The sequence below is a fragment of the Tamandua tetradactyla genome, chromosome 11, assembly GCF_023851605.1.
Source record: "Tamandua tetradactyla isolate mTamTet1 chromosome 11, mTamTet1.pri, whole genome shotgun sequence".
In the NCBI taxonomy this organism is placed as follows: domain Eukaryota; kingdom Metazoa; phylum Chordata; class Mammalia; order Pilosa; family Myrmecophagidae; genus Tamandua; species Tamandua tetradactyla.
This window is the reverse complement of record NC_135337.1, coordinates 41,062,421-41,087,531: the sequence shown is the minus strand read 5'-3', so window position 1 is coordinate 41,087,531 and position 25,111 is coordinate 41,062,421. Positions and strand designations below refer to the sequence as shown.

At 36.6% G+C, this 25,111-nt stretch overlaps 1 protein-coding gene across 13 annotated transcripts in view; it reads right to left on the bottom strand.

Moving 5' to 3' along the window:
- TTLL7 (tubulin tyrosine ligase like 7) overlaps positions 1 to 25,111 on the bottom strand; it is a 212,516-nt gene that overhangs the window by 170,553 nt on the left and 16,852 nt on the right. Inside the window, exon 2 of one of the 13 annotated variants that reach the window (XM_077120482.1) lies at positions 21,240 to 21,316. The exons of the other annotated variants lie outside the window; for them this stretch is intronic. The gene's annotated coding sequence lies outside the window, so the exon portion shown is untranslated. The remainder of the gene's footprint in view (positions 1 to 21,239; positions 21,317 to 25,111) is intronic. 13 annotated transcript variants of the gene reach the window in all.

Sequence of the window (25,111 nt, the reverse complement as noted above, 5' to 3'; positions counted from 1 at the left end):
TTTTTTTGCATGCATGAAAGTGATGTGATACAAAAAAAATCTACCTTTAAAAGCTGTTTTCAAAATGAATAAAAGAAAATTGTAGTACTAAGAAAGCACTGTTTCATAGTTTAAATGGCAGAGTTTTTTCCAAGTGAATAAAATAATCATGCATGTTATGGATTCAATTGTGTCTCTCAAAAAGATATGTTGAAGTCCTAATCTCCAGTGCCTCTGAATGTGACTTTATTTGGAAATAGGGTCTTTGCAAATGTAATCTAGTTAAGATGAGGTCATAGTGAATAAGAGTGGGCCTTATCCAGTGTGACTGGTGTCACAGGATTGCCAAGAATTTCCGGTAACTGCCAGAAGCCAGGAAGAGGCAAAGAAGGATCCCTTCCTAGAGTCTTCAGAGAGAGTATGGCCCTCCTGACACCTTAACTTCTATTCTCTAGAACTGTGCAAGAATAAATTTCTCTTGGTTTAAGCCTCCCAACTTGTGGTGATTTGTCATGACAGCCACAGGAAACTAACACAGTGTGTCTTACAATGAATGTGATCTTACTTGTGATGAAAACTGGTGGCTTATTGGCCACTAAAATTTCTGGAGTATAGAATTGCTGACAACAACAACCAACCCTCTGTTGAGCCTTTACTCTATGCCAGCAGGTCTTGAACTCGAATGTGCATCAGAATCTCCCGGAGGGCTTGAATTCAGAGTGCTAGCTCCTTCCACAGCCTAACTCCAAGTTTCTGGTTCAAGGCAACACAACTCACATCAGAGCTCACCCTTGGGGAAGGCTGAAAATCCTCATGGACTCTTAGACCTGGCCAGGATTAGCCTGGAAGCAAAGGCTGAGCCTGCAGAGGAAGGACATCTGAACCAGCAACTGCACAGGGGTAGGAGAATCAATGACTGACTCAGGAGTGACACTGTCTTCATATACCCCCACTGCCAGTTCCTTCAGTATAGCAGTTCTACCAGGGCTGGGAAAGCTGGGAAAATCAGCAGCTTTTCCGATGGAGGGCTGATGGAGGGGACTGACTGGATTTGGGGCATAGGGTAGAAAAGCTGTTTGCCCAAAAGCACTGGCAAAAACAATAGCAACTGGCACCTTGGGATTGACCCAAAGGGGGAAAAGAAAGGTAACAAAATAAAGATAGCAATGGCTGAGAGAGTTCAAAGGGAGTCAAGAGGCTATTCTGGAGGCTACTCTTATGCAAGCTTCAGAAAGATATTGCTATTTTCCATGGTTTGCCAAACCCCAACCAAAACCATTCCCGACAACCCTAAAGACCATCTAGGACTCTGTCTGAGATTCTACAAAAGCTTCATGCACCAAGACTGCTTTCCAGAAACCAACAACCTCCAGATGGTTCCTAGGCCAGATAAGTCCTGAAACCTAGACAGAAGGGCCAGCCTCTCCAAGGGTATCAACTAGTTCCATCCCTCTATCCCATATTGTCAACACCTTTTCAACATTAAAAAGTTAGAATGGGCAGAGCCCAAATACCCCTAAAGATTGGGAAAAGAATCAAAGGAGAAGGAGGAATTATAACAGAGAAATTAGGATTTAACAGATGAGTATGACTGCTGAATTAGTATATTGATATTTCTTTTGGTCTTCAGTGTCTTGGAGCAGCTAGAAGGAAAAACCTAAAATTGTGGAACTGTAAAGCATACCAAACTCTGAAATCTGTTCTAGAACTACTTGTTACAAGGTACTTTGAAATTTTTTTTGTATTATGCTATATTTCACAATTTTAAAAAGTTTTTTAAAACACAATAGCAAATATTATTATGGGTCAAGGATAAAAATTTTCATAATACATTCAGAGAAATAATTTCTTATGTTACGCTCACTGATAAAATCACAGCATAGATTATTTTTAATAAAGGACTAATCCTGGGTGGTGCAATGGTGGTTCAGTGACAGGATTCTTGCCTGCCATGCTGGAGACCTGGGTTTGATTCCCGGAACCTGCCCATGAAAAAAAAAAAAAAGAAAAGAAAAAAGTGTAAAAAAGGACTAGTCGCCAAGACATATTTAAAGCCACCAGCGAACTTCAAAAATGCTTTAACAACAGTGTTTGGTTTGCTAAAGTGGCCAGAATCCAATATGCCAGAAATGGGTTAGATTTTACAATTGGGGTTTATTAACTCACAATTTACAGTTCTTAGGCCATGAAAACGTCCAAATTAAGGCAACAACAGGATGATACCTGGACTCTGAAGAAAGGCTGCAGGCATCTGGGACACCTCTGTCACATGGTGTTCTGGTTTGCTACCTGCCAGAATGCAATATACCAGAAACAGAATGGCTTTTACAGGGGGAATTTATTAAGTTGCAAGTTTACAGTTCTAAGGCCATGGAAGTGTCTCAGTTAAAGCAAGGATACGGAATAAGGCAACAATAAGAGGTCACCTTCACTCAAGAAAGGCCAATGAAGTTCAGGGTTTCTCTTTCAACTGGAAAGGCACATGGTGAACAAGGCAACGTCTGCTAGCTTTCTCTCCAGGCTTCTTGTTTCATGAAGCTTCCCCAGGGTCATTTTCCTTCTTCATCTCCAAAGGTCTCTGGCTGTCTGGGTTCTCATGGTTCTCAACACTCTGTCATGGCTCTGCCCTCTCAGAATCTCAAGTCTTTTCCAAAATACTTCCTTTTTAAAGGATTCCAGTAAACAAATCAAAACCCACCTGGAATGGGTGGAGTCACATCTCCCTCTAATGCAAGGTTAATACCCACAATTGGGTGAGTCACAGCTCCATCGAGCTTTAATTAAATTTCCAATCTACAGTGCTGAAGAGGGATTAAAAGAAACAGCTGCTTCCATAAAATTGGATTAGGATTAAGCCATGGCTTTTCTGGGGTGCATAAATCCTTTCAAACCAGCACACATGGGAGGCACATGGCCAGTGTCGGCTAGTCCTTTCTCCAGGTTTCGTTGTCTTCAGCTCTGGTTTCAGTGACTTCCTCTGTGGGTCCTCGCTTAGCTCCTCCAGGGCTTTTCTCTCTGTACTCTCCAGACTTCCCTGGGTGCTGCTCTCCGGGCTCTCTGGGATTTTTCTATCTTTTAGCCTCTCACAAAGGATTCCAGTAAAAGGACCAAGACCCACCTTGACTATCAATTGAAATAGCCAAAAGTCCCACCTGCAACAGGTCTGCACTCACAGGAATGGGTTTAAAAAAAAAAAAAAGTGACCTGTTGTGGGGTACATAACAATTTCAAACCAGCACAAATAGAGAAAAGAAATTTATTTTCTGTGTTTTTTTAAACTCATTTTTGTTTAAACTAAGCACTATAAATTGAATTTCTAGACACATGAGTGAACCTAGATTCTAACTTTAATTGGAAGTGATTCTATAATCAAAATAACCTGTCCTCAAACATATGTTATTCTTGTATGACATCCTAATATAATAGATTTATTCTACAAACATTTCGCTTAACTACAAAATGAATTTTAGTTCCCATATACACAGATTTCAAATTATTGTCATTGGCAATAATTAGAAAAAGAGGGAAACAGAGTTTTGAAATCCAAAAAGGAGGGACTAGATAGTAAAAAAAAAAGGGGGGGGAATGGAGATGCTCATATAAGTAAAGTCTTGGGAAATATTAAGGGAGCCGAAACAAAGTAAAACTAGACCTTAGAATCACAGTCTTGAATATTTCAGAAAAAGAGAGAAAAATACAAAACATAGACCTCAGCAAGAAATTATCCTGCAGTGTGTAAAAATTATAACCTATGTATATGGGAGAGATGTTGAGAAACGTCAGCTTAGCATAGAGAGCAGGTTAAATAAGAGTCACACAGAGATTTTCTCATTTACAGCATCCATGTTATTCTGAGCACCATGGCGATATCTAAGACACAGGATCCAACAATCCTAAATCATAAAAGCGGAAAGGCCATAAACAGTGCACATGCACTGCAAAGAAGCCTTGTAATGTTCATGTTTCAACAGAGTGAAAGGAATGTCTAAACATCCCCTGAAAATGTTCTATTTGCTAAAAAGATAAGTACAGGTTACTTATACAGTATCCAGTACTTCTAAATTAAGAAAAGCAAAATATTACTTGCAAAAACTATAAAAAAGTTTAATACTTATGTAAAATATTTATTAGGGTCTTGTGGAAGATTGAATTATTTATACCAACAAAAGTTATCCTTAATCTGCATCCCTGTAGGTGTGACCCCTTTCTAAATAAGACCTTTTGAAGATAGTATTTTCAGTTAAGGTATGCCCAACTGAATAAGGGTGGGTCTTAATCTATATTCCTGGATGCCTTATATAAATAGAAGAAACTGGAAGCAAAGTCAGAGATGGCCACAGAGAGAAGCAGAAAAGCAGACACAAGAGGGCAGAGATTACCATGTGTCAGAAGGCAGAGATGCAAGCCAAGGAACCCCGAGGATTGCAGCAAGCAAGCACCAGAATGCCGGAAACTTGGGGGAGAAAGCATGGTTTTACCAACACCTTGATTTTGGACTTCTAGCCTTCAAAACCATGAACCAATAAATGCTTAATATTTAAGCCAACCCACTGTGTGGTATTCATGATGGCAGCCAGGTAAACTAACACAGATGTTCATAGGTTTACTTGCAACATTGGCCCTCTAACAATGTTATAGCTATAATTTTATCTCACTGCTATTTTCTTCAGGAATCTAAAAGATGGGCTATCATATTTATTCCAACAGTAAACTATAGAATCATTCATTTCTTTGTTAGTCCTAATGTTTACCCAGACTAATGATTTTCCTTTCAAGTATTTTTCCTCAATTAATAAGGAATCAAAAGGAAAAGCATTTTTCAATCCATGTATGTTTAAATTTTGCTAGTCTGTTACAAAGAAAATAATAGAGAAGCATGCAATCTAATTTCCAACAATGGGAAAATGGTATGTTATACTTACATCAATACGCAAGAATAATTTGCTATCTTAAAAATATATTTATGAAGACTGAAAATATGGAAAGGGTATACTAGTTCATGCTAAGTAAACAAAGTAAAATATGAAATGTTTATGTGTGCTTATTGCACAAAAATAAATAAACATATAAGTATTAATTAAATATCAGGAGGGAATATTCAAATGTTACTAATCGTTCTTGGAAAGTAAGATTTATGTCAATTTTTATATTTCAAAAAATAATGCTTTAACTTTCTTCTCAATTTTAGAAATAAATATATTTGATACTCCCCTACTTATAATATGTAAATCAGAATCTGTTCTTGTTTTGATTGCTTAACATCTCCTTGTGACTGTCAGTTAGAATCCTGTGCAATTGCATAATGTTTTCTTCTGTGGCTATTCAAGTGTGGGGATTTAACAGTGAGTACACAGCATATTTGTACTTACTGAATTCTTAAATCTGTGCTTTATAGCTCATGTTTCTTAATTTGTTGTCAAGGTTGTTGGGCCGTTTATTACAATGATTACAAATTGCTAAGGACTTGGGAATCAGGTAACCAGATGTATTAACAATGAACACATAATTACAGCAAACAGGTGACACTATGCGGCAATTGTTTACTGCGGTTATAAATTGACACTTCATACTCAAATATGCAAAAATGAAGTGGGAGGTCTCACACAACCTGACATTAAGGCATATTACAAAACTAAAGTTGTCAAAACAACATGGTACTGGCATCAAGATAGATATACTGGCCAATGGGATTGAATTGAGTGTTCAGAAATAGACCTTCTCATCTATGGAGAACTGATCTTTGATAAGGTGGTCCAGTCAACCCTCCTGGGACAGAGCAGCTTCTTCAATAAATGGTGTTTGGAGAGCTAGGTATCCATATGCAAAAGAATGAAAGAGGACCAGCCTCGCATGCTGTACAAAAATTAACTTAAAATGGATCAAAGTCCTAGACATTGGAGTTAAAATGTCTTAACTTTTAGAAGAAAATGTAAGGAAATATCATATAAATCTTGTGATAGGAGGTAGTTTCCTAGACTTTACACCCAAAGCATGAGCAATGAAAAAAGAAATAGATAAATGGGATTTCCTCAAAATTAAACACTTTGTGCATCAAAGAACTTCATTAAGAAAGTAAAAAGGTATGAACTGAAGATATTCAGACCAAGTTCATAAATGTACAGGCATTTATGCAAGACTGTCATCTGGCTGGTGGCAATAATTTTAATATCTTCAGTTCATATCTGCTAAGATCAAGGGCCAGCATCAAAATTTACAGAATGGGACTCTAGCACATAAGAAAGTTAAAGAGAGAAAAATTAGAGCATTGAAAATTTTACATTTTTTATTGACGTATACATAAAAATGCAAGTACCATAAATGTATAGTTTAATGAACTTTTACAAGCTGAATGCATTCCTGTAACCACCTACGTCAAGAGACAGAACATTACCAACACCTCAGAAGTTTCCTTTGTGAATGGAAAGCATTTAAGAAATGTTGGATCAGGCATAGAAAGTAATGGGGTGTGGAGAGGTATGGACATCAATGATGTCAAGTCAAAAAAGTGATTTAGAAGAGCAGCTTTGATGCAGAGAAATTTGAGCAATTTTATAATGTATGTACAAGAGAAGATGTGGTTTTTTAAAAATCTGTAATGAAAGACTAAAAGAGCTCTTTCAATGCATATACATTTTAAAATTTATTAAGAGCACAGTTTCATGGTTTAAGTGGCTTTGGTTTTTTCCTTTGAGATACATAAAATAATAATGCTTATAAGTTATAATTTTGTAAAGGAGAAATATGCGTGTGGAAATAGTTGCTATGTTTGGATGGGGGAATATAGATGATTGGATTTTCTTTTTCTCTACACTTTAAACATTTTGTAATGTTACTATAAAGCATATATTAAACATTTTTTTAAAACTCTAAAAAAAAAAAAAAGTAAAAAGGCAGCCTATACAATGAAAGACAGTATTTGAAAACCACATACCAGATAAGGGTTAAATAACCAAAATGCATCAGATATGCAAAGAAAATGTATATTCTTTATTTTTCAAACACTGGCCAAGCACCTCCAACTGCCAGGAATCAGGGAGACTTAAACTTGCCAGTTAACAGTGTCTAAGACTCTTGCTATTTTAACTTTCTTAATTTTGGCTAAATGCTGAGCCTTTTCATTTTACCCCTTTCCTCTTCTCTCCAAAACAGCATGTAAGAATACACTGGAGCTTACGGTGTGTCCTCATGAAGGCTTCTCTGATATGTGGACTAATTCATGTTCTGTTTTCCAGGTCTTTGGTAATGGTGTCCCTCATCTCCCTTTTCACTGCTAGAACTGTTGGCATTTGTTGCTGAAGTGTGTGGCCAATAAATCTGTCAGGAACTCCAGCTCTTCCTTGCCGACTCCACCTCTTCTCTTACTGGTACTGTTAGACCCCTAAGGTCTGGCTACAACTCCAAACTCTCCGGATAGAGATTAACCCTGCAGTCCTCAGTTACAAATCTCTTTGCCTCCACAGCAGCAATTTCCCTGGAAAGTCTACCAGTCAGTACCATCAGTTATTTTAAAATCTGACCATATGGTACTTGGGAAGACTCTGGGAGGCTAATTCACTTCCTTCCTCTATAATTTTACTCTTAGTGCTGCCACTCCAGTTTGGCACAGGGGTTCCCTATGATGGGATTTCCTTCCAGACTCCCAAATGGGAAGAGGGGCAAATGCCCTTGAGCTCTTGGTGTCCTCCTCAACATGCCTCTTCATCTAGAGCTTTGGCTCAGAGAGGGGATGTTAAGACCCAGGTTTCTCACCATAAGCTTCACTTTCTATCATACCCTTCTTCCTATAACATATATAGGAGGGCCAGAATGAACAGGCCTTTTGCTTCTTCTTCCTGTTTAATGACTTCCCCTATTTATATCCTCCTCCCACTTCCTCAGGATTATAATGGCAAAATGACTGTTGGGAGGTAAGAATTATAGGAGAGAAGAATATAAAATTCACTTGTTTACTATTTTCAAAATATCCCAGTAACAATGAAGGGGATTTCTGAAAATGCACTTCATAATAATTCCAATAAAAAATTTCCATGATATCAGGGTCAAATCTATTCAGGTGCAGATCTCAATTAATGCCACTTTGTAGCAATTGTCTGCTCCAACATTGTTATTAATGATGACAATTCTGGATCCTATGGATAACTTGGCCTTCCATAATAGAAGCTTTTCCAGGAAGCTCACCATTATCAGGCTTACTAGAGACATGGTTACCGAGCCTCCATCTCACCCAATTCAAAAATGAGGTGTACCTATACCTGCCCTGAAACAAATCATCACACCGAGTGCTCCACCCCATGCCCTACTCCCTGCTGTATAACCGTATAACCATCTGCAAACACAAGGCCTTAGACTACTGCAAGAAATCAACTCCCAAAGTAAATCAATCAAGATATTTACATGCCATGAAGATAGCAAAAGATCACTAAGCATATCACAATGCAGACAGATATAGCCATGCCTATGACCAAATTAAAACACAGATGCTGGAACAACAAATCAAAGATGTTCATACAACTCTACTTAATAAAATAAGTAGGATAGCAAATGGCATAACGGAGATCAAGAAGACAATAGAAGAAAATAAAGATGAATTTGAAAGAAAAATAGAAAAATAGTGGATATCACAGAGATGAAAGAATATGTTGACCAAATAAAAAACATACTAGAGGCACATAACACCAGATGTGAAGAGACAGAAGAAAGAATAAGTGCTATAGAGGACAGGATAACTGACTTTGAAGACTCAAAACAGCAAGGGGCAAAAAAGATGGAAAAAATTGAACTGGATCTCAGGGACATGATAGACCAAACAAAGCATGCAAATATAAAAATCACTGGAGTCCAAGAAGAAGAAGAGAGGATTAAAGGGCTAGGAAGAGTAGTTGAGGATATAATGGGAGAAAATTTCCCAACCTTTATAAAGGACATTGATATTCAAGTCAAAGAAGCCCAACAAAGTCCAAACACAATTAACCCAAATAGGCCTTTCCCAAGGCAAACACTAATTGTCTGTCAAATTTTGAAGAGAAGCAGAAAATGCTAAAGGTGGTAGGAGAAAAACAATCTACTACATACAAGGAAAACCAAATAAGACCGAGTTCACACTACTCAACTAGCACTCTGGAGGCAAGAAGGCAGTGGTATGATATATTCAAGATCCTGAAAGAGAAAGACTTCCAGCCAAGAAATCTGTACCCAACCAAATTGCCCTTCAAAATTGAGAGAGAGATCAAAGTTTTCACAGACAAAGAAGTCCTGAAAGGAATTTTCAACAAGAGATCACCCTTATAAGAAATACTAAAACAAGTTCTGCTGGCTGAAAAAAAAAGACAGGAGAGGGAGATCTGGAGAAGGGCACAGAATTGAAGAGTACCACTAGGGGTAATTTAAAGAATACAGAAAGAAAGAGAGAAGAGAATATATAGATCTGACAAATAAAATTAAAAAGATAAGATGGTGGAATCAAGAAATGCCTTTTCAGTAATAACTTTGAATGTTAGCAGACTAAACTTACCAATTAAAGGATAGAGATTGGCAGAATGAATTAAGAAACATAAACCAGCTATGCACTGCTTACAAGAGTCTCATCTCAGACACAAGGATACAAATAGATTGAAAGTGAAAGGATGGAAAAAGATTTCCCACACAAGTTGTAACCAAAAGAAATCAGCAGTAGCTACACTGATATTGGACAAAATAGACTTTAAATGTAAAGACATCATAAGAGACAAAGAAGGACACTATATACTAATTAAAGGGTCAATTCACCAAGAAAATATAAAAATCATAAATGTTTATGCTTCCAATCAAGAAGGTCCAAGGTTTAAGACACAAACATTGGCAAAACTAAAGAGAGCAATAGATGTTTCAACAATAATAGTAGGAGACTTCAATATACACTCTCCTCTATAGATAGAACAACCAGACAGAACATCAACAAGGAAATAGAGAAGTTAAATAACTGATAAATGAATTAGACCTAACAGATAAATATAGGTCATTGCACCCAAAGCACAAGGATATACATTCTTCTCTAGTGCTCATGGAACATTCTCCAGGACAGATCATATGCTGGGGCACAAAACAGGTCTTTATAAATTTAAAAATATTGAAATTATTCAAAGCACTTTCTTTGATCATAATAGGATGAAGTTGGATCTCAATAACCACCAAAGGGTGAGAATATTTGCAAATATAAGGAGATTAAATAAAACACTCTTAAACAACCAGTGGGCCAAAGAAATTGCTAGAGAAATCAGTACCTATCTGGGGATGAATGACAATGAGACTACAACTTATCAGAACTTATTGGATGCTGCATAGGCTGTGCTGAGAGGTAAATTTATTGCTCATATGCCTATATTACAAAACAAGAAAGAGTAGAAATCGAGTACTTAACAGCACACCTAGAGGAACCTGAGAAAGAACAGCAAACTAACCCCAAAGCAAATAGAAGAAGAGAAATAACAAAGATTGAAGCAGAGATAAATGAATGGGAGAACAAAAAAACAATAGAAAGAATTAATAAAACCAAAAGTCGGTGTTTTGAGAAAAATCAATAAAATTGATGGGCCACTAGCAAGACTGACAAAGAAAAAACAACAGAGGATGCAAATAAACAAAATCAGAAATGAGAAGGGATGGGCTACCACAGACCTTGAAGAAATAAAAGAAACCATAAGAAGATACTATGAACAACTATGTACCAATAAACTAGACAACTTAGATGAAATGGAAAAATTCCTGGAGACACGCAAACAGGCTACACTGACTCAGGAAGAAATAGAAGATCTCAACAATCAATCACAAGTAAAGAGATTTAACTAGTCATCAAAAATCTTCCTACAAAGAAAGCCCGGGGCTAGATGGCTTCACAGGGGAATTTCATCAAACAATCCATAAAGAACTATCACCAATCTTGCCCAAACTTTTAAAAAAAATTGAAGAAAAAGGAACTCTAACTCATTTCATGAAACTAATATCAAAACTGGGTAAAGATGCTATAAGAAAGGAAAACTACAGGCCAATCTCCCTAATGGATATAGATGCAAAAATTCTCAATAAAATATAATTTTATAAAATTGAATCCAACAACACATTAAAAGAATTATACACCATGAACAAGTGGTGTTTATACCTGGAATGCAAGGAGGGTTCAACACAAGAAAATCAATTAATGTAATAATACAGCAGAATAACAAATCAAAAGGGAAAAATCACATCATATTGATTGATGCTGAAAAAGCATTTGACAAAATTAAGCATCCTTTTCTGATAATAAAACTCCAAAAAAAAAAGATCAAAGGCGACTACCTCAACCTGATAAAGGGAATATATGAAAAATCGATAGCCAGCATCAAACTCAATGGAGAGAGACTCAAATATGGTTACGATGTCAGTTCTCCCCAAATTGATCTAAGATTCAACACAGTAGCAATCAAAATTCCAACAACCTACTTGGAAGGTTTGGAAAAGCTAATTACCAAATTCATCTGGAAGGGAAAGAGACCCCAAATAGCTAAAAGCACCTTTAAAAAGAACAAAGTGGGAGGATTAACACTCCCTGACTTTAAAACCTATTATGAAGCCACAGTGACCAAAACAGCATGGCACTGGCACAAAGATAGAAGTATTGATCAATGGAATCAAATTGAGAGTGCAGAAATAGACCACTCAATCTACAGTCAACTGATTTTTGACAAGGCCCCTAAATCCTTTGAACTGGGACAAAATAGTCTTTTCAATAATTGGGCATGGAAGAACTGGATATTAATAGCCACGTGAATGAAAGAGGACCCCTATCTTACACATGACACAAAAATTAGCTCAAAGTGAGTCAAACACCTAAATATAAAAACTAGCACCATAAAGCTTTTATAAGAAAATGTAGGGAAATAGCTTCATGACCTAGTAATAGGAGGTAGCTTCCTGAACTTTACATCCAAAGCACAAGCAACAAAAGAAAAAATAGATAAATGGAAACTCCTCAAGATCAAATGCTTCTGCATTTGAAAAGACTTTGTCAAAAAGGTGAGGAGGCAGCCAACTCAAGGGGAGAAAATATTTGGAAATCAGACAATGGTTTGATTTCCTGTATATACAAAGAAATCATACGACTCAACAACCAAAGAACAAACAACCCAATTATAGAATGGGCTAAACATATGAATAGGCATTTTTCTGAAGAGCAAATACAGATGGCTCAAAAGCACATGAAGAGATGCTCTGTGTCACTGGCTATAAGGAAAATGCAGATCAAGAGTACCATGAGATACCACTTCACACCTATAAGACTGGCTGGTATTAAACAAACAGGAAACTGTAAATTTTGGAGAGGATGTGGAAAACTGGGACACTTATGCACTGCTGGTGGGAATGTATAATGGTGCAGCCACTATGGAAGACTGTTTGGTGGTTTTTAAGGAAACCAAATACCGATTTGTATATGACCCAGCAATAGCAATACTTGGTATGTATCCAGAAGAGCTGAAAGCAACAACTCAAACAGAAATTTGCACACCAATGTTCATAGCAGCATTATTCACAATTGTCAAGAGATGGAAACAAACCAAATGCCCATCAATAGATGAGTGGATCAACAAAATGTGGTATATACATATAATGGAATATTATGCAGCAGTAAGACAAAATGACGTCCTGAAGCACATGACAAGATAGATAAGCCTTGAGGACGTAATGCTGAGTGAAATTAGCCAGACATAAAACGATAGATACTGTATGATTCCATTTTTATGGCCAGCATAAAGGTGTAATCAGAGAACATACCTTTTACAATACAGAATATAGGGGACTGAGAGATACATAGAAGCTAAAGATGGGTAAACCATTAGCTAATGAGGCTGCACTTCAATGTAAGGGAATAGATAGGAGTGAAGGTGGTTCTTTACTGAGTTTATAAGTAAAATTACTATATTGAAATTGAACAAGATTGAAAGGGGTTGTATAGACCTATATGTCCCACTGATGAACACTAGAAGTATGAATAAGTTCTTGCAAGAATTACTTCAAAGATATGATTCTTGTACAAAAAGTTTTAAGTTCAGGGTACGGGGGAACCTGCTATTGCATGCTATGAGCTATGTTCAAAAGGAAACCATCAGCACTACCACAGCAATAGCAAAGGTGAATAATGGGGGGAGGGACAAGAGTTAAGAGGAGGTTTAGATTTCCTATTTGGCAAGGGTATGTTTATTGGTTTTCTTTCTTTGAGAACAATGAAATTATCTAAAATTGAGAATGTTGATGGACTGTGGACTTTGGGCCCTCTACATGATGCCCAATGAATGCAGGTGGCTGAACAATACACTGACAAACAAGTAGATTGGCAAATGATGAAGTATACTTACGAACAAAGGTTGTGCTGCTACAAAAAGGAACAAAGTAAGCATGCAACGATGTGAATGAACATATAGGACATTTGGTAAGACAAAATAAGCCAGAAACAAAAGAACAAGAATGGTATGGTCACCTTTAGAAATGCTTATAAGAAAACAGGGGCCTAGATTGTAAGGTTTTAGAGCAGACACATTAAGTCCGGTGTAGTGATTATTATTTCTGGATTTTGAGGTGCTGATTTATATACCTAACCTGATATTTAGAGATAAGAACAAAGTCAAACAAGTTAGGGTTAAAGTAGTTCAGAACATAGGGGTAAGGAAGACAGTGTCCATATTTTAGAACTGCACATACTCTTTGAAACCAATGGAAGAAAGGATTATTTGGTCCAGAACTGAAATTTTCTGTAGTGCATAATCTAATTCAATCTATCCGTATAGCTCACTTGAACAACTGAAACACAGGGAGCACATAATAAGAAAGAGGTCCTTTAATCCTGTATAGATTATTGTAATGCCTGGATACATCCTAGAGTATATTAAGCAGATAATCAAAAAGTATTTGCAGGGTGGGCCACAGTAGCTCAGCAGGCAGAGTTTTCACCTGCCATGATGGAGACCCGGGTTCAATTCCCGGTGCCTGCCCATGCCAAAAAAAAGTATTGGCAGAGTCCCCTAAGGGATGAGAGAAAAATACAGAAATAATCCACACAGGTTATGATTGTGAATTACAACATTTTGCATTTATTTTGGTATTTGGAATACTTGCTAAAATACCTCTGAGGTTAACATTTCCAGAGTAAATTAAAATGTAAACTAACTGATTCCAGGAATTCAAGCCAAGACTCAAGTAAAAACAGCTAGCAGTGAAATTACAGTGCAAGTTATATTTGTATGAAGTGCTATTCATATCCAAATCAGAGAAAATTGAGAGCACACAGTACATACTGAATTCACTAAAAGCTTTTTCCTTTACAGATGAACAGGAGGAAGAAAGCACAGAGACAAAATCCTAGAAATGTCTTTTTAATCAATGTTGTGCATCTCTTTTTTTAAGTCCTGATTTCAAATTGGATATGTCAGGTTGGAAATATGGACAGCATTTCCAAGTAGAAATTCGAGGAAGTAATTGGAAATTAAAAGATAATTTGGTAATCAACAAGAATAAGAGAATTATTATCCAAGAGGTCTTAGTTTGAGTTCCCCTAGAAACAAATGCTAATACAATGATTCAGTACAAGTAGTTTATTTTGTGAATAAACTCCCAGTTGGGGAGTGGAGAAGCAAGATAGGAGAGAGAAGGCAGTAAATGAAAGGTGTGCTATCAAGCTGTTTTGGGAAGCTGGAGCTTAATCCATTAGGAAACTCTGGGAACCAAAGTAAAACACACCTGCTTCAGAGTAACCCACCTGCGGATGAATTATTGGTTGAGGGCTGGTGGGGGGTGCTGTGTGACCATTAATTCCATGGCACTTCCTTTCCACTTGGGGGGCAGAAGAGGAAAAGAGGATTGGGAGGGTGCATTAGTTAGAGTTCTCTAGAGAAACAGACCAACAGGATACATCTGTAAATATGAGATTTATAAAAGTGTCTCACACAACCGTGGGGAAGGAAGAGTCCAAAATCTGTAGGGCAGTCTGTGAGCTGCCAGCTCCAATGAAGGTCCTCCATGAACTCCCAGGAGAGGCTGGCTAGCTAAAGCAGAAAGAGAGAGTGTATCTTCTGGATCCCCAAATGCCTTCAGGTGATTAGATTAAGCGCCACTCATTGCGGAAGACACTCCTCTTAGCTGACTGCAGATGTAATCAGCTGAGGATGCAGCCAATGTGCTCATGATTAAGTCTATGAATGTCCTCACAGCAAGAGAGAGCCCGGTACTTGCTTGACCAGATGACTGGGCACTATTACCTAGCCAAACTGACACATGAACCTAACCATCACATCGGTCAAAGAGACTACCAATCCCAAAACTTTCAGATAAATCCTCAAAAAGCCATCAGGCAAAGATCTGCAGCTACTGACAAGCAGTTGAAACTGGGACGGCAAAATGAAGTGGTAAGGTGCCAAGGATATGGGCAGGAACAGGCCTCTGCTCAATCACTACCCCTGAATTACATTATTTTTGTCCAAAGCTTAGTTGCAACTATCACTTACCCAATGATAGATCTATTTCCAATGTGGCCTTAAAATTTAACTGACACTCCCCCGTTTTCATACAAAAAGAAATAAAAAGTCAGTACCGGTTCCTAATGCTTGGGATTTAGTTTTCATATTATGCCTATAATTCAGGCATAATAATAAAGTTTGGGTGAGTGGTACCAGGAGATTTGTTTTGGGACAGCCAGACACTATCATTGCTGTTGTTGTTTATTTGTTGTATTTATATAGCAGGTATCTTATATTTACTTAAATACTCTAATTGGAGTGATTCTGAGACAAATGATGGGGAATGGTGGTATGTGGTTCATATCCCTAGGATATCTTTCAGGGTTGCTCTGCCAAAAACTTTCACTTCTCTATCAACTCCACTGTTCTTGCTAGAGTTTGCTAAGACTTTTGGTTCTGTACTGTATCTCTGACTGCTTCTTCTGGACTCTTCTATTTTGTGGACCATTCAGACTTACCCTCTAGCTTCTTGGTACACAGTACTTGGTTGTCTGTGCTTCTAAGGTGTGGGTGACTTTGTTATCTCTAGTAATAAACTCCTTACTCTGGTCCCCCTGCCCTGTAAAACTCACCAACAGTCCTAGACATTCTAAAAGTAGAAGGTAAGAGTGGACTAGAGGAAAAGGAATGATGGGAAAAAGGGATTTAGACCATCTACCTCTAGTTCCTAACTAGCTCAAACTCTAGATCCATATTTCCAAAGCCTTCCATTAATGCATTCTTCAAACATTTTAATGGCATTTTCTATTTCAAAACTTTAGCCATCCCAATAAGGGCATATGGCTACTAAAAGAACTACACAAGAATGTTCATAGCAGTACCAGTAATAATTTCCCAAAGCCAGAAATAACCCAAATATCAATTAAGAGTAAGATGGACAAATAAACTCTGGTATATTCACACAATGGAGAATGACAGCAATAAAAGCAAACAAACTACAGCTATTCACACAACATGGATGACTATCAGCCTAATGATGACTGAAGGAAACCAGGCACAAAAGACTATATTCTATATGATTTTATTTATATAAGGTTCAAGAACAAGCAAAACAAAATCTAAAATGAAAGAAGTCAAAATAAAGGTTAGATTTAGGGTAAGGTTAAGGGTAATTGATTGGGAAAAGGCATGAGGGAGCTTCATGTGTAATGGAAATGTCGAAGATCTCAACCTGGGTAATGGTTACACAAGTGTATACACATGTATAGACCCATCAAGCTGTACCCTTAAGATCTGTACAGTTTATACACAAAGTGGCAGTGATATATCATCATCACAGAGATAGGAGGAATGGGGAGAATTCAGGGCTGGGGAAGACAAGGTTTCCAGAAGATTATTGTATATAGGTAACCATAAAAGATGCTACAGAAAGATCACAAAAGAAGACCAAAAAGAGGTCTTCTTATTTAGCAAAGTGGAAGTCATAATTATTTTTGAGAGCTAAAGGAAAAGTCAAATTGCCAAAGGTTAACTAACAGAAGCAGAAAGAGATGACCTTCAAAAAATAAAGAGGAAAATTAAAATGACATGTATAGTTCAGGGGAAAGAAAGTCTAAGGGAAAGGATTTTTTTCAGGAGCAGGGTGTGGGGGGGTTGGATGATACAAGAAACTTAAATATTTTTGAGGTTAGTGGGTTGGGTATAATTAAAAATAAAAGATATGAAACACCTAATGGAGTAAAGGTTTAACCCACAGCTCAAATCTGGCCCACTGCCAGTTTTGTAAATAAAGACTTACTGGAACAAAGTAATGCTTTTGCTTCTATACAGTCTATGGGTGCCTTCGCCCTACAAAGCCAGAGTTGAGTAGTCATGATAGAAAAAGTTTGTTGACCTGTAAACTAGATTTCCTAGGAACTAGAAGGAGATGAAATGAATAGGGGTAGAGTGACTAGCCTTGGGAAAAGATAGAAAAAAGACTGATTAAGCAAAGATTTAGTCAAAGAATGGGGAAGGGATATAAAAATCAGTCCATTTATGACAGGGAATGAGGAGGGTACTGAGTATCCATTAATAAATAAATAAGAAATGGTTTTTAAAATTAAGTCAATAATAGTAATATGAAGAATTACTACCACTCTTTGTAGTAATTCTACAGATATGACTAATACTAATACTACCTAATGAACATTTCCATCTGGCTATGCTCATGCTACTGCAAACTCAAAATGTCCAGAACCAAATTCATGATATTATCATTTTCCTCTCTCTAAGCAGTATCCCTCTCACTGGAATACTGTTCTAGGTTCCTGTTAAATCTACTGGTGACATCCACTCAGTCCCTTCTGATACATTTTCTACAATGCAGATTCAAAAGTGCACATCTGGTTGCATATTTCATCATGTTACGCCCTCATTTTCCTTTCCCCTACCACCCCCACTCACTTAAACCTCTTTGATTGTTTTCCAGTGTTCACACTGATGCCAATCAAAAGTGGTGGGTTCTCTTCCCGATGCACTCAAATGACCAACTTCTTAGACACTGGAGTTTCAGAGAGAGAGAAAGTGTTTATTGCTAGGCATGAAGCAGATGATCAGAAACCTGTCTCCCTGAACTCCAGTAGCTCTGACAGTTTTATAATACCAAAAGATGGGCAGGTTTTAGGATAATGAGCACAATGACTTGAGATAACAAGGTTAGAGATTCTCTATTTGAGCATGTGCAGATTGATTACATGCTTAGACACAGAAGGTATGTAAGAAAATGGAGGCCTTAATAAGATTTTGTGTGAGATTTTTGTATTATAATGAAGTTGAGGTCTCTTATAGGTTAAAGTTTAAGCTACTGCATATGTCAGGCAGACCAATTTTAGTTAGATTCAGCTCTATCTATCAAGATAGCTTTGGAATCGGGGTGGGTTAGACTGACTCAAGGCCCTTCATTAACAAACATCAGTGGCTGTCTTTTGTGATCATAAGACTCGAAAGTTGAAAAACAGGATAAGGAGATATAAGTGAGGGTCAGTCACTAGGATTTTACAACCACAGGATAAAGGCTATAGAGTTATACAACATTATCAGAGATCAAAGCAGCTGGATTACAGTTCAGACATTTCAAATATTTCCCTCTGCCTATTCTAAAATACTAGAAAGTAAAACAACATATACATAATGATTCAGTAATAATAACCATTTCTTAAATCCTAACTTCTAGGTTACAGCATGATGAAATCCAAAAGCCCAGTACTAGTCAACCTTGTTTAACTAAAAATATTTCCTTAGATTCCCCTCCTTGCATGATTTCAGGTAGAGGTGGCTACAATAGGAATCTGCCTGAGATTTTGAAGGCAGAAGTAAAGCAGCAACCATTATGCTTTGAAGGTCAGAATAGGCCATTAAGCATTGTTGTTGCTCACAATATTGATACTGATCTGCTAGCTTTTCTTGTTGGTCTAGGGCAGCATCTGAACCTGCAGCTCCTCCAGGACCTGCCAGATCTTCTTCAGCTTCTGGGAACTAGGGCATACAGCCTCTCTGAGCCAGACACACATGCAGCTTCATGGCAAAAGGCACCAGTTCCTCCTGGAGGCTGCCCACATGCCAAGGATGGATGAAGAGAGTGTAGAATGCAAATTCCAGTTTGTCCTTTTGGATTTCAATTTGTCCTAGTGGGCTCCCATTCACGTCAACCTTTTCTTTTTGACTTCTGGCCTAGAGACCCACCACCAGGTACGAGATAACAAGCCCTCTTAAGACTTTTCATCCTTACAATAAATAGCTTACTCCATATTACTCTTAGCAGTTCTGCTTCCCTAATGGAACTTCCAATATATAGAAGTGCCTAGCCTTCCAATCTCATCCTGAGCCAACTTTCCCTTCTCCATTTTCTACCATCCACCACATAGTCCCACTACATGGACTTTGTACATGCTATTCTTTCTGCCTGAAATCCACTCTGTCCTGTCCCTAGTCCTTGCTTAGAGTCCACCTGCCCTGACATTAGTCTCACAGCATTGGGTACCTTTCCTTCACAGCATTTATCATGGTAATTATACATTTATGTTTCATTATTTAATTATCTTTTATTGGGCTATAACCTTGCAAAGAACAGGGATTATGTTTGGTTCTGCTCACATTTATTTCCCAAGCACTTAGAAAAGCTGGGAGATGGTAGGCATTCAATATGTATTTGTTGAATAAATGAATAATGAATATTTGCGCTATGCAAATGAGTTGATGAAGTTAAACTGCCATAAGTGGTAAGACTGGGTATCTTATCACTTCTGAGCAAAGAGTTTTACTTCCACATTCACAGTCTTGATCCCTTTACCTTTATTACACTACAAGGCTGTGCTGCTTTGAAACTGTTATATACCCCAGAAAAACCATGCTCTTTTCCAATCATGTGGGGCAGACCCATTATTTGGGTGGGGTCTTTTGATTAGATTTTTTCCACAGAGATGTGGGCCCTCCCCATTCAATGTGGATCTTAATTAGTTTACTGGAGTACTTAAAAGAACCAATACAGAGAGCAGACAGAGACATTTGGAGATGCAGACAGAAAAACTCCAAGTGCTAAGCAAGGACTAAGAGAAATAGCCAGAACCTGGAAAGAGCCAAGGGAAGCTAAGAGAAGAAATTCAGAGTTTGCCCCAGAGAGGCTAAGTGAGGACCCACAGATGCTTAGAGAGAAAGTCACTGGAATCAGAAGTTGAAAGCAACAAACAGGGAGTAAGGACCTCAGACACCAGCCATGTGCCTTCCCAGCTGACAGAGGTGTCCGGGATGCGAGATGCCTTTCCTCCAAGAAGGTATCCTGTTGCTGGCACCCTAATTTGGACATTTTCATGGACTTAGAATCTAATTTATAATAAATCCCCTTATAAAAGCCAATTCATTTCTGGTATATTGCTTTCTGGCAGCATTAGCAAACCAAAGCAGAGGTCAACCTAATAAGGATTGCTTTCTTCATTCAACAAATGAAAAAACTGGGATTTAAGAATATAGTTGACTTGCCCAAGGCCATAGCCTTACCTAGTACCCAGCTCTGACACCAAGTTCATTGCTTTTTTTAAAACTTGATCTCGGGGGTGCAAGGGTAGTTCAGTGGTAGAATTCTGGCCTGCGATGAGGGAGACCTGGGTTTGATTCCATGACCATGCACTTCCCCCCAAAAAACATTCAACAAATGTTGCTGCAATAATGGTACAGTCACATGGAAAAAGAATAAAATATGACCCCCACTATACAACATACTAAAAAAAAGAAAAACTTGATCTTTCTGCCTCCCTGCAACCAGGCTGCAAGTTCATCCCTATACTTCTACACACTTTGAAATAAATCAAATCTCTCCTACCAAGACTGTCCTCTAGAGTGACTCTCTACTGAGCACCAGCAGATGATTGAAATATAAGCATATCACCTTACACAGCACAGAGTCTAATGCTAATGACAGCCAGCAGGAAGGCTTATTTTCATTAGCATCATTTTAACACATCTCAAGCACTCTCATACACAGGAATTAAAAATGAATATAAATGCCTATCATACTGTATCTATATGGAAAAGTTGTTCAAAAGGATACAGTTAATTTTCATAAGAAAATGGAAGGAAGAAAGAGGAAGGGAAAGAGAAAGGAGAAAAGAGAATAGGAGGCCCGGACTGACAGTTAAGTTTTTCTTCAACAAAAATCATGCCAGCATTTTCAGAGTCATGTCGGAAAGCATGATTTCATTAGCCTCTACAAAATATATTTAGTTCATTAATCCTAAGTAAATCACACAGTCTCTGACCATGCCATACCTATCTGTATGATGCATTTTCGATTTCAGTTTTCAATCACAAGAGATTCTTATGTTCCACAACTCAGAGGAGGTAATCTGAGGATGACAACAGCAGAGTAAGACTACATGGCAGATAATCATACTGACAATACATGACAGTCTTCATAAGATACAAGTCAATGGTTGAAATACTTCTCACCAATTCTAGAATCCAATCCTAGTGGACAATTCCTAGCTTGAATTTTATCATATTGTAATCCTTTGAAAACAAAGGATCCTTCATTTAAAGCCTATCCTTCCACATTCAGAAAATACTCATCAATTCTCTACTATGTGCTCTCAAAACTTTCCAGTGCTATTGAATGAAATCAATCTTATGTTTACAAAAGCTAGCAATAAAAAGGATTAAGTATTTCTTTAGTTCTACAATTCTTCAACTTTCATAATTTCCTTAATAACAGAGCTATTTTCCCCTTCAGGAATGAGACACTTTAATTTTAAATACTTAGTTTCAACTTTAAATATATCATGCCTGTTGGTATACTAAGAATTTCAATTTTAAGCAGTAAAAACTGACAAGTAGAAAGATCAATTTTTACTCTTCAGCCACAAAATTTTAAATTTTTTTTAACTTATTTGCAAATATCTGACTCTACCACAACACACATTTGCAAAATGCATTTTTATAAATCACTGGCAGTAGACAACAGCCTACATTTATTAAATACTTTCTAAGTACCAGGTACTGTTCTAAGAGAAAGTATGGTATCCAACATATGTTTTAGTAATTGAATAGGTTGAAAGAAAATGCACAAAGGAAAAAAGCAAGATAAACATGCATTACAATTTACAAATCCATTTCCTGAACACAGGTAACTATCTTTTGTTTTGCTATTTGAATATGTACTAAGTGTAAGTAACACATACACCTTTGAAAATTTTAATGCTTTCTCAGGTACCATTATAGAAGTTGTTGTTGAAAACTAGGACACAAACTAAAGACTATGACAATAATTGAAATAATTTTTAAACACCAAGAAAACTAATAAAAAATATTTTACATGAATATTCCCTGATATTTTCTTTTAAAAGCAGCTAATTTGGAAATAATCATATTGAAAAATAATTTCAACAAATAAATAAGCTTTCTAAGACCAAAGCCACACAAAAAAAAAAAATCAGCAGACTATTACTGATATTTACATCAATTTAATGAAATGGAAAAACAAGAACCTTGTTAAACACTTAAAAAATATTCCTGTCAACAGGACATTAAACCTAGCAGATTTTTGGTGTCAAGTGAATGGTATTATGGGAGAAGCATTTGTAAGTTAATGCTCACTTTTTCGTACTATATAGAAAACATATCAGACATGATCATACTATATAATATTAATGTTTTTCTGCTACAATTAAGATTATATGTCTGAAGTACTTATCTTTTTCAAATTGATTCTGCTATATGTCCCCTATAAGTCATTGTTTAACGTTTCAATTTTAATCCAAAATATTTTTCAAGGTGTCAATCTATATCTAAGACAATTCTACAAATCATCGAAATAACTGCAAAGGTAACTAACTATGCTCCTGATGCTTTAAGCACCATTTTTTTCTCTAGTAAGCAGAGGTTTCCCTTGCCTCTCAGCCATAAATTACTCCATTATTTAACAGTATAACAAAATAAAACATAGTGTTTACTAAAAGATATGAAACTGCTTAAAACAGTACCTTATTCATAACGAGCACTATATAAAAGGTTAATTGTTAATATTCAAGGGAACCAGACATGTATCAAATGTCCCACACATTGCCCTACGTCTTTAAAATCAGATGTTTCAACTAGACTGCATTAGAGGAGCTTCAAAAATTATTGATGACTGGGTCCAAGTCTTAAAGATTCGGATTTAATTAGTCCGGGGTGCAGCCCAGACATAAGGATTAGTTAAAACTCCTCAAGTGTTTTAAAGGCAAAGCCAAATTTGGGAACGACTGCTTTAAATAATGTGCTATCTCATTTAATCTTCATAGATTGTTTTATTAATTCCATTTTACAGATGAGGAAATGGACACTCAAAGAGACTAAGCAACTTGTCTAACATTTGAATAAGTCTGCTCAACTCCGGAAATTGAAATCTTTGCACTATACCATGCTGCCTTCTGAGCTGCAAATATGTCAAAGCCATTAATCTTTCAAAGCAACTGTTCCTTAAAATCGTGAAACCCTGCTGAGAAAGAGCCAAATAGTTCCTTTGCAAATCTGCATATTTGGTATGAAAGGGGCCTCCCCGTGAATTCTGGGCTCTAGTACAACATTTTTGTTTGTTTTTGCTCAGTTTTTAAGTACAGACTATGACCCACAGAGGGTCATGAAATTATTTTGTGAGTCTCAGTAAGCATTTTTAATAGAAAGAATAGAATAAAATAGAATAGGATAGAAAATATTACAGTGTCAGAATGCATTGTATGTAGTAGGAAAAGTATTAACTGTTAAGTACTGCTTCTTGAAATTTCTTTCAGTTTCTGTAACTGTGCACAAACACATGTATACAAGGTCAAGATGTAATTCCTATTTCTTAACATAGTATGCAGTCAAATTAAGTTTAAAACATATTCTAGCTATATACAAAACATGAGAGATAAAAAGACATTCAACCATTTTCAAACTTCCATACGTTTGTGTTTTTCTCTAATCCTGGAATATCTTCCTTTTCTTTACCCAGCATCCAAGCCCCTTTCTTCCTTCTTTCTCTTAGGCACAATTAACTGTCCATCAGTGCATCACACTAACACCTACCTCATTTTATTTAATTTTTTTTATTATTTAAAGTTCTTTAATGGAAAGGACAATGGATATCAATACGAACAAACACAGAATCTGATACACAGTGGAACATAATTTTTAAAAATTTTGTACAGCAGCTCTTCATTACTTCATACATAAAATTTAGGGGATATAAAATATGTTACTAAAAGTGAATCATATCTTTCATCTTTCTGAATTATCACAAATTACCACTGGAGTTACTTTGCTAGCTGGTTTATTCACAGGTAATCTAGATGATACTCTTCTCCACCAAAGATGGCATTAAACCATAAGGAAAATAAACTTTGAAGGTAGTTTTATCTGGATTAGCCTACATTGTTTTTACCAGCCATGCAATTGACAGCAAATCTACCAAGCTAAATATTACAATGACAAGAACATTTTCTAGGGGTTTAATGAGGTCTGTATTTTTCCATTGCATTAAGTAGATACATTTGCTGGTATGTTTTTTGTTATTGCTGTTTGTTTTGACATTAGTCAGAGAATGCTTATTTATTTATTTGAATTATTTTTCAGTATGATTTTTCCATACTAACTGCTTTTAAAAGAATGGCTCAAGAAATTATTCATTTCTAATATGTAGTTTATAAGTTTTCTTCACATTTAAATATGAATTTACTTATTCTTGTGTTCATGAGTTCTGAGTTCATTAGGCACCGTTAAATATGTATTGAACTAATGGATGAACTAAAAGTTCAATTTATATCCTAACCCCCATAACTTTTCTGAAATTATGAGTAACTAATTTGATAACATAGCCAAATGTCTTTAATATAATTAATTTTCATTTTTGACACTACCGGATTAGAGTTTCTTTTATCCATTTTAACAGTAAATGGACTTTTCTAATTTCTGTTTTCATATTTCCTTTTAATACTGAAGATACTTATTGAACACTTACAAACTGAAATACACTAAATCAGCTGTGATTTTGTTTCTATTTCATGAACAATAATGAGGGAAAAATCACTAAAATGCTAACCAAAGAAGAAATAAATAACCATTGATTCTCCCCAAACTTGACTTCTTCATGCTATCAAACTCTTCATCATTTATTTTTATATACA